The sequence below is a fragment of the Apodemus sylvaticus genome, chromosome 5 (assembly GCF_947179515.1).
Source record: "Apodemus sylvaticus chromosome 5, mApoSyl1.1, whole genome shotgun sequence".
In the NCBI taxonomy this organism is placed as follows: domain Eukaryota; kingdom Metazoa; phylum Chordata; class Mammalia; order Rodentia; family Muridae; genus Apodemus; species Apodemus sylvaticus.
Window position 1 is genome coordinate 134720743 of NC_067476.1, and position 17554 is coordinate 134738296.

The 17554-nt window shown below is 40.7% G+C and overlaps 1 protein-coding gene across 1 annotated transcript in view; it reads right to left on the bottom strand.

Moving 5' to 3' along the window:
• Positions 1-17554, bottom strand: part of LOC127686031 (zinc finger protein 431-like) — a 252177-nt gene that overhangs the window by 51845 nt on the left and 182778 nt on the right. The gene's annotated exons all lie outside the window — the stretch shown is intronic.

Genomic DNA, 17554 nt, shown 5'->3' on the forward strand with positions numbered 1-17554 from the left:
CTCCCAAGTCAGCAACTTTGAGCTCTGGAGAGTGTTTTTTTTTTTGATTGTCCAATCCCCTGCAGATGGGTCAGAGAGGCTTGCAATAGGCCAAGCAGGGGGCCAAGCACATTGCGAGATCACAGTAGAATCGGCACCTGAGTCTAAGATGCCCTCAAAGCTTTTACCATTTATTTTAAGGCTGAGTATAGGATGATCTCTAGTGATTGACTGGACCCAGTAAAGGTCCGAGGAACCTGGCTGAGAGGAGCCGCGCTGCATGCCGGGTATAGGGTGGCAGGCCACGTGGAGGGGCTTGTTTTGGCTCTGGCTTTTTCTAGGCATTTGACTTTGAAATAAATCTTGAAGTTAGAGTGACCATTTGTCCTGTAGCGTAGCTCCTTTAAGAGGACTGCTTGCTCTCTGCAGCTTTTCTCCTCCAAGTTGGCTTTCTCCCCAGGGGGTCTCTAAACTTAATGACATATCAGCAAGGGATGGGTCCCTCAGGAGCAGAGGATAAAGGGAAGTTACAGGAGCCGATGGCGGGGACTCAGACCTGTCTATAACGACCAAGGAAGGTTTTGGAGAGTTCTTTTTATGGGAAAGCGAGGTCACAGAAGCTGCCCGCGACAAAGGGCGGAGGCAATATTCAGCAGGGTCCTCATTCGCACTCTGAATGAGCCTCCAGTAACTAAAGAATGTATCAGACATTGGTTCACCTGTACCTGTTTTTAAAATCTTATTAATTTCTTTACCAACCTTATCTCAAGTTAACGGGTGAATGTCAGGTCCACTTAAAATTAACCAAGGACATTTCTCATGACAAAACAAAAGAACTTAATTAAATCTTTTTTCTTAACTCTTACTCCTCTCTCCCTGAATGATTGCTTGATTTCTCCTATGAATCAAGCCTCTTTAGCCTCTTTTTTTTTTTTTTTCTTTTCCCCAATGACAATCGGACGACAATGTTTGGCCACTCACCTGCCCCTCCAGCGACGCACGAGCGATGCGGTCTGTGGGGTCCTTGATTCCTTTTCCCGGGATTTCTCCTCCGTTGTCCGGTAGTTGACCGTACTTCGGGTCCCTGGTTCGGGCGCCACTGTAACCCGTCCAGCGGGTCAGTTATTCCAGGGTTCCGAAGGGGTGCTACCTGCGGGTCAAAAGGGGGGGGGGAGAAGGAGGGAGGCCAAGCACCAAGAATGACAAGCCAATCTGAGTTGTGTCAAAGCCTCGTTTAATGTTCTGGGGTACACAGGTTTTAAGGCTTTCAGGAGGGGCGTACCCCAAGGCAAGGACAAAGAAAGGAAGGGAAATCTAGCAGTTTAGCAGGAAGAGATAAGGGTCCTCAGGTGGAGACAACAGGTGTTTGCACAGGCAGGAGCCTGCTGCAGTTATCTCAGGACTTCCTTCCACCGCAATTACCGGAGTCAGTGGGTGATGATGCAGGCAGGATCATTCTGCAGTTATATTCGAGACAATGGCTAAACCAATGCCCACGGGAGAGGCTCTAGTTAATTGTTCTTATATTTTAGCAGCTACCACCTTAGGGCCATGAGTAAGCAATAGTCCGAATAGCTCAGGATGGCTTCCCACAGTATAGTGTTGAAGTTACCCACAATTATTGTGTTAGGTGCAATGTGTGCTTTGAGATTTAATAAAGTTTCTTTTACGAAAGAGGGTGCCCTTGCATTTGGAGCATAGATGTTCAGGATTGAGAGTTCTTCTTGTTGTATTTTTCCTTTGACCAGCAAGAAGTGTCCCTCAGAGTCTCTTTTGATGACTTTGGCTTGAGAGTCAATTTTATCTGATATTAAAATGGCTACTCCAGCTTGCTTCCTGAGACCATTTGCTTGTAAAATTGTCTTCCAGACTTTTACTCTAAGGTAGTGTTTGTCTTTGACCCTTAGGTGTGTTTCCTGTAAGCAGCAAAATGTAGGGTCCTGTTTACGTATCCAGTCAGTTAGTCTATGTCTTTTTATTGGGGCATTGAGTCCATTGATATTAAGAGATATTAAGGAATAGTGATTTTTTTTACTTCCTGTCATTTTTGACGTTCTTTTTTAAATTTGATTGGTTAACTTCTTTTGGGTTTGATGAAAGGTTACTATCTTGCTTTTTCCAGGGTGAAGTTTCCCTCCTTGTATTGATGTTTTCTTCCTATTATCCTTTGTAGGGCTGGGTTTGTGGATAGATATTGGGTAAACTTGGTTTTGTCATGGAATATCTTAGTTTCTCCCTCTACGGTGATTGAGAGCTTTGCTGGATATAGTAGTTTTGGCTGGCATTTGTGTTCTCTTATAGTCTGCATGAGATCTGCCCAGGATTTTCTAGCCTTCATAGTCTCAGGTGAAAAGTCTGCTGTGATTCTGATAGGTCTTCCTTTATATGTTACTTGGCCTTTTTCTCTTACTGCCTTTAATATTCTTTCTTTGTTTAGTACAATTGGTGTTTTGATTATTATGTGACGGGAAGTATTTCTGTTCTGGTCCAGTCTGTTTGGAGTTCTGTAGGCTTCTTGTATATTCATGGGCATCTCTCTCTTTAGGTTAGGGAAGTTTTCTTCCATAATTTTATTGAAGATATTTGCTGGCCCTTTAAGTTGTAAATCTTCACTCTCATCTATGCCTATAATCCTTAGGTTTGGTCTTCTCATTGTGTCCTGGATTTCCTGGATATTTTGGGTTACAAGCTTTTTGCATTTTGCATTTTCTTTCACTGTTGAGTCCATGGTTTCTATGGAATCTTCAGCATCTGAGATTCTTTCTTCTATCTCTTCTATTCTGTTGTTGATATTTGCATCTATATCCACTGATTTCTTCCCAAGGCTTTCTATCTCCAAAGTTGTCTCCCTTTGAGTTTTCTTAGTTGTTTCTACATCTGATTTTAGATCCTGGATGGTTTTGCTTACCTCCTTCACTTGCTTGTTTGTGCTTTCCTGTAATTCTTTAAGAGATTTTTGTGTTTCCTCTTTCATGACCTCAGCCTGGTGACCAAAGTTCTCCTGTATTTCTTTAAGTGTTTTTTGCGTTTCCTCATTATTGGCTTTTGTATTCTCCTGGATTTCTTTCAATGATTTTTGTGTTTCCCTTGCAAGGGCTTCTACTTTTTGATCCATTTTCTCCTGAATTTCTTTAAGTATGTCCTTCATGTGTTCCTGTACCAGCATCATGACCAGTGATTTTAAATCCAAATTTTGTTTTACTGGTGTGATGGGGTATCCAGGACATGTTGTTAAAGGAGAATTGGGTTCAGATGTTGCCATATTGCCTTGATTTCTGTTAGTGACGTTCCTGCATTTGCCTTTTGCCATCTAGTTCTCACTGGTGTTAGTTGGTCTTGTCAATGCTGGACTCACCAGTGCAAGCTGCCCCTTCCCAGGTGGCCTCTGGTGCACAGCTTATCTCCTGCACTGCCTGGAGACAGGGTGCTGTTGCCCAGGCTGTTCAGACCCCAAAGCAGACACCTGAAGGCTCCTGCTGGGGCCTGCTGGATTCACCAGAGCACACCGACTTCTCCCCGCTGGCCGCCTGGAAGCCCCTCTTGCCTCTTGCAGGACCTGGACATGTGGTGTTGCCGCCCAGGCTGATCTGGATCCGGAAGTGGAGAGGTCTGGGGGCTACTGCCAGAGGCCTCAGGACTGAAGCCTAAGCTCCGTGCCACAGGATCAAGCTGTGCTGTGAGCACCCAGACTGGCTCTGGGTGCACACCAGGTCTCTCGCCCTTCCTGGAGACTGAGTGCTGTGGCCCAGGCTGTTCAGATCCCAAAGCAGGCCCCTGAAGGCTCCTGCTGGGGCCTGCTGGATTCAACGGAGCACATGGACTTCTCCCTGCTGGCCGCCCAGAAGCCCCTCTTGCCTCCTGCAGGACCTGGAGATGTGGTGTTCGAGGAAAAGCATATTAATAACAGGAATCTTTCCTAAAATGCAATCTTCTTGACCTTGCTTAGGGAAGCAAATCTGTTATTAACTTCATCATTCCATGGCAGAACCAAGTCAAGATCACCTGCTAGTTTTTAACTTCTCTTTGACGGCTCCAGCTATACCATGGAAAGAAAACTTAGTGTAGAAGAAAATCACAGAGAGAGAGAGAGAGAAAGGGAGAGAGGGGGGGAGGGAGAGAGGGAGGGAGAGAGACAGGGAGAGGAGAGAGGGAAATCAAAAGTAATACCATGAAGAGGACACTAGAGAAATGGAACAATATGATAATTCTGTCATTTTAAGTGTTTAGAACCAATGCCTGTGTCCGTCCCCCAGCCTTGAGCAGTCTAAATAGATGTTAAGTTTTTGCCACAGTAGGATTTTAAGGACTCAGGTGGAGTCAATTTCCTTCAGGAGTAGACTGCCCACTGAGCTTGCTTTGCAACTCAAACAAAGCAACCCAATCCAGCAGAAACTAATGGTGGATCTGTGGACTCTGGATAAACTCAGTGCTGACTATTTAACTTTGAGCCTTTATCAGAGAACTTTATCCTGGCTTTGTCCTCCCACCCTCTCCCACCGCGGTCGTTTTTCATTTCCAGCCTCCCTTTCCAGTAACCCAGTTTGACCAAAGCTGCCAGACAGTTACAATGGCATGCGATCATTTTCAAAAATAAATATTGCCAAGCATGATAGCATAGGTTATCATATCATCTCAGCACTTTGGGAGCAAATTGTATCCATGAATTTGAAGCCACACGGGTCTATATATTCACTTCCATAATACAACACATCTCATCTAGACCTATTTTAAAAAAGAATGAGAGAAAGAAAGTAAGAAATAAAGAAAGGAAGGAAGGAAGGAAGGAAGAAGTATATGTTTGCACTGTCCAGAATCAGAGAGCAGTATCTAAAATTATGTTATTACATACGACAATCTTGCAGTTTCCTATAAATTGGGAGAGAAGTAAACTTCAGTACAAGGAGGGGAACTTTTTAGATAGATGCAAAAGAAATAGGTTTATTTTCCATAGCATTGTGATCAACCCTCAATCTGTCCCTCACAGTGAGTGACAAGAAGCCAACCCCAAATGGCAGTTTTAATGTTTGATGGGCACAGGTTACATCAGCAAGGTTGCAGTTCAAACTTATTGGCTAAGCATATTGACCTTTAAATCTACTGGCTAGCAAGCATGACTCCCATTTGAACTCTACCTGGGACTTTCCAGAGGGTCAGGTGACTATCAGTACATTTTGAGAATATTTTACTCAAGGATCCTGTGAGTGGAAAATGGAACTTGGCCTAGCTTTGACTCAAAGCACGAGAGGGAAGCTGTAAGGAGTGTGTGGAACTGGGAAAAGCCATTAGAGTACCCCAGTACCATGAACAATGGAAAAAATTCAAACTGTGTAAATCTCAACATTATAAAAGAAAAGCAAATCAGAAAAACAAGTTCACTTTCAACCTAGAACATGATTAGAGAAAATACCATAGTTAACAATATAGAAATTAATGAAAATTTATATTTGGCAATAATTAGAAACAGAAACAATAGTCAGCAGGCCTTTACAAAATATAATTTTGAGTTTTTTACTTTTGTACGAGACAGGATTTCTTTTAGAATATCAGCTGACCTTGATTCACTAACTAAACAATATTATATAATACATATTGAGTCTGTAATAAAGAACAGTATATATTTAATTCTATCCTTTTGGGCCACCATTGCTACCATAACAGTCTTCTCCAATAGAGTACTGAGGAATTATTTGACAATGTTTGGGTTAGAAGTAAAGGAGAATGTTCTTGAAAGGGATGTTTGTTTGTCGACGTACATATTAATCTTGGGATGACTCCTAACTTTAAAAGCCTGGGACAGTGCCAGGCATGGTGGCACACGCCTGTAATCTCAGCACTTAGTAGGCAGAGGCAGACGAATTTCTGAGTTCGAAGCCAGCCTGGTCTACAGAGTAAGTTTCAGGACAGCCAGGACTACAGAGAGAAACCCTGTTGCAAACAAACAAAAAAAACAAAACAAAAAAAACAAACAAAAGCATGGAACAGATCATAACTACTCTTGAGATAAAGTTTGAAAAATATTCCTCTTTGGTTTCTATAGTTGTAAAGGATGATTTTCTGTGTTCTGATCTTCCAAAGAACACCTCTGTATTTCTATTGTTATCATAAAACACACCATGGAGAAAGCAAACTATAATTGAAGGCATCAAATCAGGCTTACAGTTCCAAAGAGCTACATTCAATAATTGCAGGATAAACACAAGCATCAGATAGAGCTGAGAGCTCATATTTTGAACTTCAGACAAGAAGTAGCGAGCAAAATGGGCATGGTCAGCAGATTTTTAAAGTCTGCAAATACACCCATGTTGTTAAGAGCACTGCTCAGCACTCTTTACTTCCTAGCACTCACATGGAAGCTCACCATGGACTGTAACTACACTTACATAAGAATCATAAATCAAAATAGTTGGGTATGAGCTGGTATCTAGAAGTGACTTGGATGGGTTCATAAATGAGAATTTTTCTATCAATCATGATATATAGATTCAAATTTTAGTGATATTAAAAATATACTTTTGTGAAGGATGAAGCCAGGGCTTAGAGGGGAATTCTAAGAGCAGGGGTGTCTGGGAGCAGCAAAACAAAGGACTAGCACTCAAATATTGGGTCCAAGTTGAAGGCTTATGCTCTGCTGGAGACAAATTTCCAGCCTGCTTTTTCTTAGTAACTCTTTCTTTCTCTGTGATTTTTTTCTCTGGAGATCTCTCTCTATGACCTCCTGGAGACTCTTCCCCAAGAACTTCACCCTAGCTATTATAAAGGCTTTTATTTGACATACCCAAGCAGTTATTTACTCCAAAGTCCCTTTTCATTGTCTTAAGAATCAGCACCCCTTGAGCCCAGGCCCTTCATACTTACCATATGGTAGGCAGACATTTTTTTTTAACATTACAAAACATTCAGGGATCTCAATGCTTCTGTTAGCACAGATGCTAAACTAGCTGGCTGGGAACCAGTCCTGAAATTAGCATTTCTATCACATCTGGGCCTAACCTTGCTCTGTCCAGGTCCACTCAAGAATTTGTCTGCCTTTGTAAGCATAAACAACAGCAACAACAACAACAACAACAACAACAACAACAAATTTAGCTGGGAGGAATATCCTGTGATCACCACTTCCTAATCTCTTTATAGCTTATCTCCTTCCTTACCATCTTTCTAACTAGTTGGCTCTCATGGTACCCACTTTTGTTCTATTAGATTTGGAAAGTTTCTCATAATTCATATTGCATACTTAATTTTTGAGAAACAAAACATTTTGGAACCCATGTTTTAGACATCTTTTCCACAGCCTTAGGTGCTGTTCTGAAGGTCCTATCTTTTAACATTTGCTGAGGCATTAGCCACACCTTTGCCTCCTGGACTAGTACTGTCTGTGCAGGATTGTCCTGGAGTCATTAACATTAACAAGAGAAAGCCCAAGGGTGGTGGCTCCAAATAAAAAAGAAGAAGAAGAAGGAGGAGGAGGAGGAGGAGGAGGAGGAGGAGGAGGAGGAGGAGGAGGAGGAGGAGGAGAAGTTAGACTCTAGAGAACCAAATAACCCTTTTTAAAAAAATGGGTTACAGAGCTAAACAAAGAAATTTCACCTGAGGAATAACGTATGTTTTTGTGTGTTTAACCATGATTCCCCTTCCCTTTTCATTGGTTTCAAATGTTAAAAATCAAATTCCAAGTAAATGTTCTGTTCAATTTTTTTTTTTTTGAGAAGGGGTTCTTTTTGTTAGTTGTTGGTTTTTTGTTTGTTTGTTTTGTTTTGTTTTGTTTTGTTTCTGCTTATGTTCTATTACTTGCTTTAACAATTTCCTCTTTTTTTGTTTTTTGTTTTCTGTTTTTCAAGACAGTGCTTGTCTGGGTAGCCCTGGCTGTCCTGGAACTCACTCTGTAGACCACGCTGGCCTAGAATTGAGAAATCTGCTTGCCTCTGCCTCCCAAGTGCTGGGATTAAAGGTGTGCACCACCACCGCCCAGCTGGAGTCTAACTTCTTGAGTTCTTTGCATATATTGGATATTAGCCCTCTGTCAGATGTAGGGTTGGTAACAATCTTTTCCCAATTTGTTGGTTGCTGTTTTGTCCTATTGACAGTGTCCTTTGAAGTACAGAAATTTTGTAATTTTATGAGGTCCCATTTGTTAATTCTTGATCCTAGAACATAGGCTATGGGTGTCCTGTTCAGGTAAATTTCCCGTTCCCAAAGTATTTTCACCTGAGGAATATTGAATGGCAGAGAAGCACCTAAAGAAATGTTCAGAGACAAAGGGTGGAGCAGAGTCTGAGGGAAAGACCATCCAGAGACTACCATACCCAGGGATCCATCCCATATGCAGTTATAAAACCCAGACAATATTATGAATGCCCGCAAGTGCTTGCTGACTGAAGCCGGATATAGCTGTCACCTGGGAGGCTCTGCTAGTGTATAAGAAATACAGAGAGGGACACTCAACCAGTCATTGAATTGAGCACAGGATCCACAATGGAGGAGCTACAGAAAGGACCAAAGGAGCTGAAGGGATTTGCAGTGTCATAGGAGGAACAATATGAGCCACCCAGTATTACCAGAACTCCAAGGGACAAAAAACCAAAGAGTACACATGGAGTTACCCATGGCACCAGGTACATAGGCAGCAGAGGATAGCCTTGCTAGACACCAAAGGAGGAGAGGCCCTTGGTCCTGGAAAGACTTGAAGCCATAGTTTAGAGGAATACCAGGACAGAGAAGCAGGAGAGGGTTGATTGGGGAAGGGGAGATGGCTTATGGGATTTTCCATGGAGGGAGGAACCAGGAAAGGGAACAACATTTGAAATTTAAATTAAGAATAAATCTAATAAAAAAAAAAACTCACAAAACAAACCAATTGCATTAACTGAGATGCTATATTGCCCTATACAGGTGAGCATGTGTTACTTCATTGAGGCCTCAGTCCGAAGAAAAATATCAGAAAGAATAATGCCACCAAGACCTGTAACAAACTGGGAAAGGAAAATGAACTACACTTAATGGAATCCTAAACAGAAAAAGAATTTTCTCCCTTTGCAAAAAGGGAGATCACTGATGAGAGACAGTGTTAAATCTTTGAATTGAAGGAAGGTTCTTCAATTTGAATTGTGGATTTCTATAAAAAGTAATTCTTCCCAAGATTGGTTGATGGTATCTCTACTGGTAGCTGCATTTGTCCATGTAGCAAATCCATTCGGAATTTATATCATGTTCATGTATTTTCTTATTCCCTTTGAAGGCAATGTCACACATGTGGAGATCAGAGGTCACATCATGGGAACCAGCTCTCTCTTCCCACCATGTAAGGTCCCTGAGAATCTACTCAAGTTAAGAGGCTTGTTGGACAGTGTATTTTTTTTTATGTAGATCTAACTAATGAGCTTAGAAATGACTTAACATTAGAGGTGAAAGATTAATTACTTTTCCACAGGGAAGACCTTGTTTTGTGCCTTAATTGGTATCAGGAATGTTTTTTCCAAATAAATGTATATAAAAAGCACTGTTGAGAGGTATGCTGGATATATTGCAAAGTTATTATTATTGCTAGGCATAAACTTGAAATTTTTACTTTGAGAAAATTTGCTTCCTCTTATATAAAGCAGAAAGGTAAGATATAGCACATGGATTACACTTTAAAATCCCAAATAGGAGTTACAATTAATATAACTGAAAGTTTGCAAGCTTACACAGACTTCAATAATGCATTATGGCTACAGATATGGATCTGAAACTTTGTTCTCAAGGTAGGCCTTCCTTATCTTCTTCAGGAAATGCAATCCTGTCACATGGTGCCAAGCCTCACCCTATTTGTGTGATACCTTTAATCTGGGGTTTGCTCTGCAACTGATGCTTCACCATTCCCAAAGGCCTTTCTTCAGTGATTCAAACATCTCTACACAGGGCCAAGTCTAAGGTGTTCTCCATGACATTTCCAATCCCACAGTTTCCAGACTTTCAAACAAATAACACCTGCAGAACTATTGCATATTATAGGATTCTACTGTGGGCACAAAGTGTAGCCTTTGACTTTTATGGAACAAGACTTCCATTTCCTGACTGTCAGGAAATACTTTCAAAAAAGTTTTGACAACGGGACGATTTTTTTCTTTATTGCATTCAATTTCGTATCTCTACTCCACAAGTATTAGTTGATCTGATAAAGACAATATTTCACTTCAGTCATACTTTCTACAGTTAATAATTCATGATTTCCCTGTCCAAGAAAACCAAAAAACATAGATTTTTTTTAATAGGCATACATCATACACTAACCTGTCAGTTGTTTTTAGGGCTTCATAAGCCAGGTCTACATAATGAACATGGCTCTCAGTATTGTATGTAAACTGACTACAATAGCTACTTAACCTCTAAAAGCCCAATGGCTATTACGGCTGGAATTTCGAAAGATGTCCACCATCTTCATATAAGCAACATATCACATTTGTCCTAGAAATACTCCCATTATCTTGATATATATATTACTTTACTGTCCCTCACTATGATACACGTAATGGAAGGCAATAGGGAGGAAAATGTCTTTTTGTTGTGGTTTTTTCAAGACAGGGTTTCTCTGTATAACCCTGGCTGTCCTGGAACTCACTCTGTAGACCAGGCTGGCCTTGAACTCAGAAATCTGCCTGCCTCTAACTCCCAGATTACTGGGATTACAGGCATGTGCCACCACTGCCCTGCAAGGAAAATGTCTTTATTTGACTTGTGCTTACTAAGGATTAAGATGGAGAGAAAACAAAGAATGAATTAAATCAGTGTAGGAAACTAATAGCCAGAATTATAGTACAGACCATGAAGGAATGCTTTATACCCCTTTAGTCTCCAGACTCTCATCCAGCTACTTAATACATATATATTTAGCTCTATATACATTGAATGAATGTGTGTGTGTGTGTTTGTGTGCTCACATATGTGAAAGTACGTGAATGAAGGTTCACATACAGAACACAAACTAATGACATATATTTTCCATGGAGCTACTGTGAAATACATTTGTATGTTGCCCTCTGTAAGTATTGAGAACTAAACTCAGGTCCTCTGTAAGGACATGTGTGCTCTTATTCAGGGTGCCATGCATCCAGCATCCTTACATATCTTTCTTGTACATCTGTGAATAACCTGACAATGGGTCACAGTACAGGATGGCCTGTGTCCTCAACATCAATCATAAATCAAGTCAATCCCCCACTCATTAGACTAAAGACCATTGCACTGTATACCTTTTTCTTTTTTTCTTTTTCTTTTTCTTTTCTTTCTCTTTCTTTCTTTCTTCCTTTTTTTTTTTTTTTTTTTTTTTTTTTTTTTTTTTTTTTTTGTTAGTTTGTTTGTTTTTTTGATTTGGTTTTTTTGAGACGGGGTTTCAAAACCCGGTCCTGGCTGTCCTGGAAATCACTCTGTAGACCAGGCTGGCCTCGAACTCAGAAATCCGCCTGCCTCTGCCTCCCAGGGTTCTGGGATTACAGGAGCATGCCACCGCTGCCTGGCTATTTTTTCTTTTATTATTATTAATCATTCCATTTGTTACACTTCAAATATTGTCTCACTTCTTGGTTACCCCCACCACCACTTCCGGGTTACCCCTCTACCCCCCATCCCACATCTGCCATCCCCTCTCCCTTTTGCCTATATGAGAGTGCTCCCCCACCCACCCACCCACATTGTCCTGCTCCACACTTCCTGTATCCCCCTACTCTGGGGCTTCAAACCACCCTGGGACCAAGGGTCTTCCCTCCTGTTGCTATTGGGTAAGGCTATCCTCTGCTACATATGTATCTGGAGCCATACAGTCCCTCTAGGTATACTCCTTGGTGGGTGGTCTATTCTCTGGGAGAACTGGGTGGTCAGGTCAGCTTATGTTGTTCTTCCAGTGGGGTTGCAATCCCCCTCAGGTCCTCCTGCCTTTCTGCCGGCTCACCTGCAATGTTCCCTGAGTTCAGCATGATGGTTGGCTCCAAACATTCTCCTCTGTATTGGTCAGTTGCTGCCTTGACCTCCCTAGGAACTGCCAAACTTGGTGCCTGTTCTTCAGTGCCTCTTGACCACAGTAACAGTGTTGGGGTTGGTGTCTACACACAAGATGTATCCCTGTGTGGGGCTGTTCCCCAGTCGGAGGCTCAGCCATTAAAGGTAGGGCTCACAACCAACAATATTGTATACAAGAAGGGCATTGGTGGCAGATGCCTGTAATCCCAGCACTTCCGAGGCAGAGGCGGGTGGATTTCTGAGTTCGAGGCCTCAGCCTGTTCTACGGAGTGAGTTCAAGGACCGCCAGGGCTATACAGAGAAACACTGTCTTGATAAACCAAAAAGAAGGAAGTGGATTTATGGTTAAAGACACAAAAACATTCCCTATTCCTCAGGTGAAAATTCTTTGTTTAGCTCTTTACCCCATTTTTTAAAAGGGTTATTTGGTTCTTTGGAGTCTAACTTCTTTTTTAGATTACAGGTGTGCACCACCACTGCCTGGCCAATAATTTCCTCTCAGTGCCTTATAATAGTTAGTGTACTGATATGACATAAGCTTAAAGACCTCCAAAGTTCAAGATGCTTAAATATAGTATATGTGATGGTTTGACTAAGAGTGTCCACTGTAGGACCATATGTTTAAGTGCTTAGTCATAAGAGAGTGGCAGTACTTGAAAAGATTAGAAGAATAAGAAGTTCTGGCCCTCACTAGGTGTGAGTTCTGAAATCCCAAAATCCTACAACGTACAGGATCCCTCTCCCTCTTCTTCTCCCTGTCCCTCTCCTTTCCCTCTTTCCCTCTCCTTCTTTACCTCCTTCCCTCCCCACCTCCCTTCCTTCCTTCCTCTCCTTCCTCCCTCCCTCCATATAGGACATGATATACATTATTTAGCTACTTATTTAGCTCAATGTCTGCTGAGCACCACTAGCTTTTATACCATGACGAGAATGCACTATCATCTGAAACTGTAAACCTTCACAACTAAATCTTTTTCTTCCACAAGAAATGTTTGGTCGGGCTGGAGAGATGGCTCAGAAGTTAAGAGTACTAACTGCTCTTCCAAAGGTCCTGAGTTCAAATCCCAGCAACCACAAGGTGGCTCACAACCATCCATAAAGAGATCTGATGCCCTCTTCTGGGGTGTTTGAAGACAGCTACAGTGTACTTACATGTAATAATTAAAAAAAAAAAAGTATCTTAAAAAAATGCTTTGGTCATGGTATTTCCTCATAGCAATAAAACATTAACTAAAACAACATTTTAGTGTGTTTGTGTGTGTGTGTGTGTGAAGAAATTCACATGTGCAATATTCCTAGTGGTAGTATATACTAAAGTTGTGCGCCACCACATCCCGGCTCAAATTTATTTCCTATTTCCCAACAATTTCTACTACAAGTGTGTGTGTGTGTGTGTGTGTGTGTGTGTGTGTGTGTGTGTTATTTTGGATTTTTTTCCATAATGGAGGGAGGGAGACTGTATAAAAATTAGTTGCTATCAGCAGCATTGAAATAGCATGTCAAGGGACTAAAGAGAGGTCTCAGTGGCTAAGAGCACTGACTATTCTTTCAGGTTCTTGAGTTTGAATCACCCACACCCACAGAGCACACAGTCATGTGTAAATCCAGTTCTTTTTGTTTGTTTTTTGTTTTTTTGTTTTTTGAGACAGTGTTCCTCTATGGCGTCCTGGCTGTCCAGGAGCTCATTCTGTAGACTAGGCTGGCCTCAAACTCAGAAATCCACCTGCCTCTGCCTCCCAAGTGCTGGGATTACCGTATCTCCAGTTCTATGAGGATCTATCCCACTTTTCTTGCCTCTACAAGCATCATGCATTTGATACATTGATATACATGCAGGTAAAACAACTATACTCCTAAAATAAACAAAACAGCCATACACATAATATAACCAAATACTTTCTTTCAAAAATTGATATGGTCAGTTTATTTTTATGAATGAGTAAATATACTCATAAAATACATAAACACATGAACATAAAAATATATAATTAACATAAACATAAACAGAAAATACATAAATATATAAATAAAATGAAATTAGTATCTGGGGTTGATGTGAGGAAAAATAATATGATTTTGTTCCTATTTGTGACTTGCCAAACTGTTTTAGAAAATGATTAATTTGTTTGCCAAACTGAGGTGATAATATCATTGAGGCTGGAATATTGGGATATGAACAGCCCCATGCAATATCTAGGGAAACTGGGGTTATCTATCAAAATGACAGGTCCACTGACTCCCTGAATGTAGCAATCCATTCCTGGGAACTCACCCTAGAGACTTTCTTAAACACCCATCCATTTTGTGGGTGTTTGGTAACACTTATTAAAGCTGATGATAGAGTGGACTCACACCCAAGCATGCCTGGGTGTGGGAGCTTGTCAATACACCATGGTACAGCTACTCAAAGGAATATCACTGTTGTTATGAGTTCCTTGATGTTCTTTTGGTTTGGAGGACGTTCTGTAGAGAAACTGTATTGGATTTCTCCTCGTCAGAGAATCACCTATTCCCACTCTTTGGCATATCTGTGTTTTCAGTTGTCTATGATCATCATTGATTTGGGTTTTTTTTTAAACTTAAGTGATCAATATGGGTAATACATTGGGTTTTGCTTTTGAAGAAATTATCATATATTATTGTCTCCATGACCTATTAACCTTCAAATGTCAACAGCATATATCCCATAGTCAACTGAAGAAACATCAGTTGTTGCCATTCCTAGATAAGAAAGGGTAGATGGTAGGTCTATGAGAGATTGTGTTGATTGATGATTGATATGGGAAGGCTCATCCACTGAGATGGCAATAACCTTAAGCCAGTGGGCATGGGTTGGATAAGCAAGCAAGGTGACCAGAAGACAGTGACTAAGCAGGAGAAAAGTCAAGCAAACATGTTCGCTCATGGTTAGTGCCTTGATGTTCTTAGTTTGTGTATGCTCTTGTAATAATTAATTGTCATCTGGTAGTATCAGATTAAAAAAAAACACATTCTTTATCTGAGTTGCTTTTGATTAGTGTCTTTTTTTTACAGCAAACAAAAAAAAAATTTATAAGAAAAAATAGTACCCCAAAATTGAGTTTGTGGTTGCAAAGGACTTGGGAATTTTCACTTTGGAAGAATTGGAGGATATTAGGACCCAAAGCATAGACAACAATCTACAGAGCTTAACGAGTCTTGGAGGAGCTGGAAAATCAGATTGTCGAGGGTAATGCAGAGAGTAGATGTCAAGATCCTAAGATTTCCGCGGGAAATAGGCTCTATGAATAATAAACCAGAGGTCATTTGTGTGATATTTTGTCAAAAATATTTCTGAGTTTTCAACTGTCCTGAAAAATTGACTGAGCCCAAAGTAAAAGCTAACGAGATCATTTCTTTGACAAAATATTGATTCTGCTGGATGGTCACTACTGAGCCATTAAGGTACAAAGTGAAAAGGAGCAACAAGTGGGGCAAAAGTAATGATAAGCCTGAACTCTGTAAGAAAACAAAAAACAAAAACAACCAAAAAAAAAAAAAAAAAAAAAAAAAAACCCAAAGGCAAACAACAAAAAACCCAGCACTAGTTAGTTTTAGGTGATAGTTAATTACTGAAACCGATAGGAATTTTTCAAGGGAATTATTAGCATTACAGAGAAGACTCTTGGCCTGGAGAGATGGCTGAGAGGTTAAGAGCCCTGAATGCTCTTCCAGAAGTTCTGAGTTCAATTCCTAGCAAGCACATGCTGGCTTGCAGCACTGTGTAATGGGATCTGATGCCCTCTTCTGGTTTGTCATAAGCGTTGGCTCTGTACTCACACACATAAAATGAATAGCTCCTGCTCTGCACTGGAAGCCTCGGAAGACACTCTAAAGATGCCACCCAGCTAATTTTGCATCTGTGCTTGTCAGACACAGGCAAGATCGCTGAATCTTTGCAGTGTTAAAAAAAGTACTCTCTTCTAAGTATCAAGGGACTGGGATCACAAGTGTTGATTCATAGAATAATCAAAGGGGCCCTAGGGTAAATAATCCAATGCATATGTAATTAAAAACAACCTGAGTTTTCAATCTGCATGACGTGAGCTAGCAGGAAATGATAGAAGTTCATTTTTACAATTTTTCTGTAGTGAGAGTTGAGTGAGATACCTTAAGATCCCTGAAGATTGAACAGCTCTTCAAGATCTTTTCTTTTCTTTTCTTTTTGTTAAAGATTTAGTTATTATTATATGAAAGTACACTGTAGCTATCTTCAGATACACCAAAAGAGGGCATCAGATCTCATTACAGATGGTTGTGTGCCACCATGTGGTTGCTGAGATTTGAACTCTAGACCATTGGAAGAACAGTCAGTACTCTTACCCAATGAATCACCTCACCAGCCCAGGAATTTTTTCTAAAGTCGTTTCAGAGGTCAGAAACCCAAAGAATTATTTAGACAGCGGACACAGCTCTTTTAAAATGTTTCCTAGCAGCTATCCAAATAAGGTTGTCTGAAGAGCAAAAACAGATCATTTAGAATTACTACCAGTACTGTTATTATTACTATTATTGGTTTTTGGAGACAGGGTTTCTCTGTGTAGCCCTGGCTGTCCTGGAACTCACTCTGTAGAACAGGCTGGCCTCAAACTCAGAGAATCCACCTGCCTCTCTGCCTCTCAAGTGCTGGGATTAAAGGCGTGCACCACCACTGCCCAGCTGTTATTATTAGTTTTATTATTGTTGTTTGCTTTCTGATTTTGATAAACCACGAATTACTTTTAGAAGGTTTTTTTTTTAAAAAAAAAAAAAACTTGGACAGTAAATCCAAGAATACTTCTAGAAATCCATGAGCTAGCCAGCGAGATTTTTGAATTTTTGGTAGCACAGTGAGAGCTGTCTTGAGTGGAAAGACACCTGTCTTAAACAGAGAGTTTTTAGAATAGCAAGAGACAGTTGGAGCAGAGTAGAAACCACACACACACACACACACACACACACACGCACACACACTCACACACACACACACAAACAGAGAGAGAGAGAGAGAGAGAGAGAGAGAGAGAGAGAGAGAGAGAGAGAGAGCACAGGAGCAATCAGTCTGGGAAAGCATCTCATCTGCAAAGCCAACTCAGCAGAACATAAGCCCCAGCTTGGACCTATGGTTTGACTTTAAGGTGCTTGTTTCCCTGGTGCTCTCAAACACCCTTAGGAACCCACACCTAGACAAGGTTGGTCCTTGGCATTTGTGTTTTTTTTTCCTTTCTATATGTGAGAATTATGATGTTGATATATTTACTGCTTAGACTACAAGTAATGATTACCAGGTAGCATTAGCTCCTGAGCAATCTACATTCACAGTGTCATTTACATGATTTTCAGCTAAGACCCTGTAGCACAAGAAGAACATCCCACAGGCATTTCTGTTCATCATTTTTATAATTTACATATGTTTCTGCATGACTTTGAGCTAAGAATTCCATTAAAAATCTCTGCTTTTACCTTGTGAGCAAGTTCATGAGAAGATTTAACTTAGCATGCTTAGGAGTAGGCAAACTTGTATGTGAACATAACCACATTCCCTAAGTAAAGTCTCAATGCTTCCTTTTTTAGAAGAAGACCATTGCTT